The following is a 7,486-nucleotide window of genomic DNA, read 5'->3' as shown; positions in this document are numbered from 1 at the left end:
CCAGGAAGTTCTTGGAAAAACCCTAATTCTGCACCCCAGACACCTAATGTTAAGCAAAATATCACCTCCTGGTGAGTCCCCCAAATGGCTCAGTAAGAAGTCATAGCCCTAAGTGACTAAACGAGTGAACACAATTCACAGGTTGTTGAATAAAAGCCAACTCAATGTTGGAGGACATCTGCCAAAAATGACAATTGGGGGGTTGAAGCAGTTCATTCTGAGCCATTTTTTTCTGACAGTAATGAGGCCATTCCTGATTCGTGACAATAAAACCATGTCATCTGCATAGAAAAGACTTTAAACTTTCTGTTCCTCATCGCAAAGGGCAATTCATTCAGCTCATCCAAAAATTCTCTCAAGCCATAAACTACCTGTTAAAGGGTAAGATTATAACCTATCTTAACCTAAAGATAAGGAACCAAAGCACACGTCTCTGGTGCTGTGCTAGAAATTACGGTCTGGCTCCTCGGGGCATGGCTTCTCCCTCGGCCGGCCCTCACTCTTCACCGAGGTGCGGATTCTGTAGAAGTGCCCGTGGCAGGACGGGAGTAGTACTGAATGCCTGCAGTCTAGCCCATAATCGGTTTCTCTCCACATAATTAGTTTCCCTCCGCTGAGTCGAAGGCCAAAATCAGTCATTGCTGTTGCAATTTTTATATTGTTCCTGACAAATTTTTGCACAAGTAGCATAAAAAGGTCAAGAGTGTGGAATAAATGTGCTGAAAACCCAAGAGCTTCCTCCTACAAAATATCAGCCCAAGAAACCCAGACTTGTGATTTATAAAAGAGGACATTGACAGATGGCTTAGTTGGAATATCAAGTACACCAATCGGTCAATCATTTGAGGGGGAACAGAGGATGGGCCTTTCAAAGTAGGATAATCTACCCTTTGGGTCCATCCAGACGAGACCATATGGGTAGAATTAAGGAGAGCAGCAACTTAGCAGTTTGAAAACTTGAAATGTGGTGAATCTCGAACTAAGATGAGCTATGAGTATAAAATACACATCAGATTTCAAACTCAGCCCAAAAAAAAGGATTTTATGATTACACGTTGAAATAATATGTGAATGTGTTGGGTAAGTAAAATATGCTATGAAAATTAATGCCATTAAATGTGACTATGTAGACATCTCCAGGATGGCCCCCAATATGCCCTTCCTCCTGGAGGTCACACCCTTGGGCAGTCCCCTCCCACACTGTAGGAGGGTTGGTCTGTGTGACCAACAGAATAGGTCAGGAGTAATGGCATGTCACTCCAAGCTTAGGTTACAAAAGACCCTGCAACTTCTGCTTTGTTCTCTTCCTGGATACCAATCTCTCTCTCCCTCTCTCTCTCTCTTTCTCTGCCCCCCCCCACTTCCCTCTCCCACCCCGCTCTTGTCACTTATTCCAGGGGAATTTAGCTTCTATGTTGTGAACAGTCCTTTAGTAAGGCCTACCTAGTGAGGAACTAAAGCCTCCAGCCAACACCCATGTAGGTGAACTACCTTGGAAGCAGGTCCTCTGACCTCAGTCCAACCTTCAGATGGACTGCATCCCAATCCACATCTTGATTACAGTCCCAAGAGAGACCCTGAGCCAGAATCACCCAGCTACGCCATCCCTGGATTCCTGATACTCAGAAGCCATGTGACTTGACAAATACTAAGTCTCACATAATTTATTATACCATAATAGATAATTAACATATGCATATTTCTATTGATCTCAAACTAAAAAAAAAAAAAAACAAAACAAAATAGTAAGCCTGTAGAGCAGAGGTCCCTAACCCTGGCTGCACATTCAGATCACCTGGAGAATTTGTGAACGTTCCTGATACCCCAGCCTCACCCCAAAACAACTGAATTGCAGTCTCTAGGGGTAGAGCCCTGGCACTGGTGTCTTCTAACAGTTGCCTGGGTGATGTCAAAGGCAGCCAGTGTTGAGACCACTGCTCTAAGGAATGCTTCTCCGATGTCATGGTGCTTAATTCTACATATCACCCAGGCCCCAGCCAGTTCCAGTGTGCCTCCGAGGAGCTGTCAGAAATGCCAAGTCTCACGCCCTAACCCAGGGGCACTGAATCAGAATCCACAGTTCAATAAGCCCCCCAGGGAACTGGATGCACACGGATGTTTGAGAAGCTCTGATTTCGGGATTCAGTTCAGAACTGGCCCTCAGAAACCACGCACTCCAGATTCCTGCTAAGGGAACCATATCCCAGAATCTGACTCCCATGAGCTTTTACTAGGCATGAAGTTGTCCCTGCACTCCCTCACTAAGGGATTCAGACATAACTGGTGTGGGCAGGGCCCCTCACTGGGGAGAATTCTGTGAAAGATCCTCTCTCAGGATCCTAAGTTACAGCTCGAGGTTGAGAGGCACTGCCCGGGGGCTGACACAGGAGGTGTCCTCAGCTGCCTCTCAGTGGGTCTTCCCTGGAGTTTTCCCATCCTCTTCTCCTGTCGCTATGCCAGCGGGAGTCGGGGGTTTAAATGGATTGTTTCCATTCAACATGAGGCACATGCAAGCCAACTGCCCCATCTAGAACCTACCTGCAGAAACAGCAATTTCTTCCAACCCTAGAGAGAAAGCTCGCCACGTGGGTCTTCCCCAGAGCCAGTTTGTATATCTCGGCAAGGTACTTTCCCAAGAGAGTTTCAAGAGTATGGCAAAGGATCGCCAGGCTCACCTGCATCACATCCTTGAGAACTCTCCCCCTACGTGATCCCCCACCACCGTACGGCAAGATTTAAAATTATAGTAGCTATTGTGGTTTCCCCCAAGCCCCTCTTCACACATCAGCTCGCTTCCCTGGCCACAGTTTGAGACTTGTATTATTTCTAAGCTCATTTGTTTTCTTGTTGCTTTTTGACAGTCTTTATCAAACCAAGAACCACAGTGACAAAATCCACATTTACCCAAGTCAAAATGAACCAACAAAGCCAATTTTAACTTGCCAACAACCCATTGATAATGGATGAGAAAGTAAATCCAAGGCATCTCTTGGCATTTCAAGAGATGCTCAAACAAGCACTTTTCATCAATGTGAAAGTCCCACTCGCCTCTTGGCAATAGCCCCATCCTTTGAGGTACAACCATGAGTCCAAATAGCCTCGGGCATGGCAATGCCCACAGTTGAGATGGGAGGAGTACTGTCACTTTGTCCCTGCCTGAAAATCACCTCCTAAACATAGTAATAAATAAGACAGGCTCACTGTAATATGATTTACAGTAATTATTTTATCTCTTTGTCTGCTTGCTGATCATGTCTTCTCTCTGATCTATAACCCTATCAGGCAGGAGTTGGTCTTCATATATTTCTCCCACTTAACCTTGTATCTGACACACAGTGGGCACCAAATGAATGTTTGCTGAATGAAGGATCAAATGGAAAATTCCCCAGAACCATGCCATGTGCTAACACTCAAAAACACTAGACTAATTTAGAAATAAACCCATTGGTGAGGAGTTGTCCTCTCGCTGGGTACAGCTGTCCATACGGAGATATGCTCTAAATACAGGAAACAGTCACTTATATATGAAACTGTTCGTTGACTCCAGAGCAGTTCAAGCAGAACCCTGCTGTATCAGTCCTGATAGTCTGGTCTTCAAAGGTTATGATGACTGGCTTTAAATATGTGCTGTAAATGAAGGCTTTTAATCATCACATACGACCCAAGCCCCAAGCAGACTGCATGTACCCGACCGGGGAGATGTGACTCAACTTGACACCAGGTCCAACCTCACTGGTTACCAAACCCCCAAAGGAAAGGGCTTTGTGGTTTGTGTTGTGTGCCAATGTAGATGCCTCTAGGATCTCCCCAGCCTGCTCAGAAGGACAAGTTCTCATTCACAAGCAAGGGAGCCTAAGGACCTGACAGTCTATGGAAGAGCTTTGAATGCTCTCAAAGGAATCCAGAGTGAAAAAGAATCAAATGTGAGCTCAGAATGGCAGATCTGGGCATCTCCATCCCCCCAGGAGGCCATGGCAGAAGCAAGTCTCAGGGGCAAATAGTGCAAGGATGAAGGTGGGATGGGTCCACTGAGAACCCCTGATCCTCTCATCAGACCATCCCCATGACAGACCACCTTCATGTCATTGTCCCTGATCATTCAGCCCATCTAACCTGGCCCACAGAAAGAGGGCCCTCTTCTGCTCAGGAAGCTAACACCACAGAATCCAAAGACACAGAGGGCTAGGCCCAGAAAAAATGCTCTGGAGGGAAATAATAGAGTGGGAGTCCCACAGACTTCAAATCTCTCAACCATCAACCCACTGAGGTGTCCGTGGAGATGCTTCTTTGGGAGTTCCTTATAAAAACTCGGAATTTTAAAATAACTCTCGGACACAGTGTGGAGTGCTGGAAAGAGGTTGCGTTGGGTGACACTGAGGTTAGGTCCAAGCCATGACTCTGCCACTTGCTGGCAACTAACAGAGAGACCTTGAGTGAGTCACTTCCTTCATCAGGCTTTAATCCCTTCAACTGCGCAACAGAAATGATGACTCCCTGTCCCATGGAGGCTGTGAGCAGTAATGGCTTTGAGAAGGGTCCCGCTATGAGACATGTCCAAGCTGCCCAAAGAGGGGGGCACTGGGCGATGGTACTTCCTTCCTTCCCCGTTTCCTCTCTTCCTCTTTTCCCCGCATCCCAGCAAGGGCCTAGCCAACGCACCAGCTGCTCAGGAAGTGTTGCCGCCCCTGCACACCTGGGTGCACGCCCCCTCTTGCACAATCTCCCAAAGCAAAACCCACTTGACCCCGCCACCCACTCCCCAAAGCAGACACGGCTGGCCTCTCTGCGACAGCAGTCACTCGTCTTCCTCCTGGCTCACAGACCCCAGTTTTGTCCAGGAACTGAGCAGTAGAATGACCAGGAAAGGCAGCTCCAGCACCATCCCAGGGAGTGAACCCTGAATAATTTCATCTGTCGTGGTCATTTCTTTCTTTCTGGAAGGGATTGGTTTAAGTGCGGGGACATAGGCCTGGCCAACGGGAAATCAAGGGAATGTGCTCAGAGACTTCTGGGAAAGGTTTTCCTCCACAATAAAAAGAGTGGGGGATGGCAAGCCCACTTTTGTGTGTATGAGGCCAGAAGCCTGGAGCTGCTGGAACTATCTACCAGCCATGTGGGGACAGGCACAGAGACAAAACCAATGCATTGGGGATGGCGGAGGAGAAAGCTAGAAAGTGCCTGGCCCTTGACACTGTTATCATACCTGAAGTAACCAGCCCTGGATCCTCCCACTTGCACACATAACCAATCCAACGAACAAACCCCTAGTGTTTACACCTCTCGTGTTAGGTATTTGGTTACTCACAGCTGAAAGCATCCTGACACACACTCCCTCCCAGACACCAACAGGCTCGGCCTATAACTTCTCTCCCTTTTGTCTCTGATGTTTGCCTTAACCCTACAGCTCGGTTCAGGAACCATTGCTCACAAAAACACCCCTGGTTCTGAATTGCCCCGGGAGCATGAAATTCACATCTGAAGAAACTAAACTGCCTTCCCTCACCTGGCCGCGCTCTCTGGCTCATCTTCCTGTTCTGTTTTATTCATAACATTATCACGCATGGAAATTACACTGGGCATTTATTCGTCATCTCTAGTCTCAAGGTAAGCTCCAGAAGAGGGAGCGTTGTCTATCTGGATCACAACGATCCAGCACCGTACACGGTCTGGCACAGCAGAGCGGGTGCTTCAAAAATATTTGATGGGTGCATAAATGAACAGATGGCTCCAACCCACTTTTCCAGCATGTTCTTCCTAAATACCTCTTCAGAAAATGAAATCCCTCTCCCCTCGATGAAACTAGGAACAGCGCACATGCAGGGTGCTTTTACTTGCCTGTGTGTTCGAGAAGAATAAATGAGGGAGCTCCCGTGCGGTGGCCTCCCTGCCTCTCTCCTTCTCCGTGTCACGGCGGCCTTTGATCCAGGTGGCCACCCAAGCTCCGCCTCGTCTGCGGTCCAGCTAGAGCCCCTCCTGACCCCCAACCACTTCCACTTTGTCTCACCGGCACGTCCGCATCCCCAGTCTGCCCTCCCCCACCCCAGAAGGTGAGTCCCCTCGAGGCAGGGTCTGTGTCTTGTTCATCTACACATCCCTAGCGGTTGGCACACAGTGCATGCTCGAGGCACATTTGTGGAATGAACACAGCATGAATGCCAGGGCCGTGGCTAGCCATGGGTGATGGGCTGGAAGGACAGCAAGTGGCCAGGTCCATGTGACAAGGGGTGTTTCCTTAACCTGCTGGGGAGTGAGGCTCACCCCCCAAGAGAAGCAAAATATAAGGAAATCAAAGGAGGTGCTGAAAATGACAGGTGTAGTACCTCTGGCAGCTTCTCTCTCTGGGACTCGAGCCATCTGTACCATGACAGGGTTGGACCAGATGGTCTCTGGGGATTATGGCAAAGGGAGCAGGGTTTGGATGCAGGACTGACCTGGGTTTCAACACCGCTTCTTCCACTGGTTAGCTGTGTAACCTTATACCCACCACTCTGCCTCTCTAGGCACATCTCAGCAGTAAACCAGCGCGATGACACCCACTTAATATGGCCATCGGGTGGATTAAATGAGGCAGTGACCGCACGGCCCCTGACCCCACGGCCTCTCCTCCTGTCCTCACTGCCTCTGCTGCTTCGGCCCCTAAAGTCCCTGTCCTCACTCTTGACCAGCCACTGCGAGCACCCTCACACCTTTCTCTGCCCCCAGTGGAGGGAAACATGTCCTCACAATCAATGACTCCTTTAGCCAACCGACCGTGGCCTGACCACTGTGGGACTCTGGCCTCTGACCACAATGATATACAGCAGGCATTTCACGGTATATTCACAAACTGGTTCCTTTTCCTCCTGGCACAGGGAGAGCTCCATTTCCCAGCCCTCTTGCATGTAGGCAGGGTCATGTGACTCATTCTGGCCACAGAATATGAGCAGAAGTTACATTAAGTTACACTTCCACTTCTGACTCATTAAAATTCCTTCCTCTTCCGGGGAGAACTTGGATGGTGGTAGCATCATCCCTGCTTGGAAGGAGTCAGATGTCTAACTGTATCAGGCTTTGGCGTGGGTGAGCAAGGACGCTCCCAAGATTGTAGAGTTGGCTCATTACTGCCTCGGAGCCCACACCCCCAGCTCCACTGGGAAGCCTGACACTCCCAAGGGGCACCGCTTCTAAAGCAGGACGCGTGATCTTTACCCGCTCCGCATCTCAGGGAGAGTCCCTCACTCTCTGGACTCATCCTCCATAGGGAGTGGGGGTTAGCCTTCCCCGCCCCCCACCCTCTGTGAGAAGGTCTGGCTTCTAGTGTCCCAGGCACGTTCACCATCTCTCCGGGGGCATCTGTCACTCTTGTGCCCAACACAGCATCCTGGAACTCCCCGGTGGAGTATTTAAATCAGACCGTGCCATGACATCCACTATGCCTCCTTGATCTGGGCCCCAGTTTCCCCACATATACTGTAAGAACTCTGAAGCGTCTCCTGCTCTGATATTT

The sequence above is a fragment of the Ursus arctos genome, unplaced genomic scaffold (assembly GCF_023065955.2).
Source record: "Ursus arctos isolate Adak ecotype North America unplaced genomic scaffold, UrsArc2.0 scaffold_21, whole genome shotgun sequence".
Lineage (NCBI taxonomy): Eukaryota > Metazoa > Chordata > Mammalia > Carnivora > Ursidae > Ursus > Ursus arctos.
This window is presented reverse-complemented; position numbering follows the sequence as displayed.